A 228-nucleotide genomic window follows, 5' to 3' on the forward strand; every position below is an offset into this window, starting at 1 on the left:
TAAGCCTTCCTCGCCCAAGCGAGACATCATTAAAATCCTGAATTTTTTTTTTTTGCAATTTTTTTTTTAAATTTTTGTTTTTTTCGCCGAAGCGAAACTTTTGCTCGCCCGGGCGAGGGATGTCCAGAATTTCATCGAATTTCTGGGTTTTTTTCGCCTAAGCGAGATCCTTGCTCGCCCGAGTGAGGATTTGGCGCCCGGGCGAGGGAGTTCCAGAACTAAAACTTC

At 44.3% G+C, this 228-nt stretch overlaps 1 long non-coding RNA gene across 1 annotated transcript in view; it reads right to left on the minus strand.

Moving 5' to 3' along the window:
- Positions 1-228, minus strand: part of LOC109344873 — a 12,956-nt gene that overhangs the window by 5,433 nt on the left and 7,295 nt on the right. The window lies entirely within an intron of this gene.

Source organism: Lupinus angustifolius, chromosome LG04 (genome assembly GCF_001865875.1).
Source record: "Lupinus angustifolius cultivar Tanjil chromosome LG04, LupAngTanjil_v1.0, whole genome shotgun sequence".
NCBI lineage: Eukaryota > Viridiplantae > Streptophyta > Magnoliopsida > Fabales > Fabaceae > Lupinus > Lupinus angustifolius.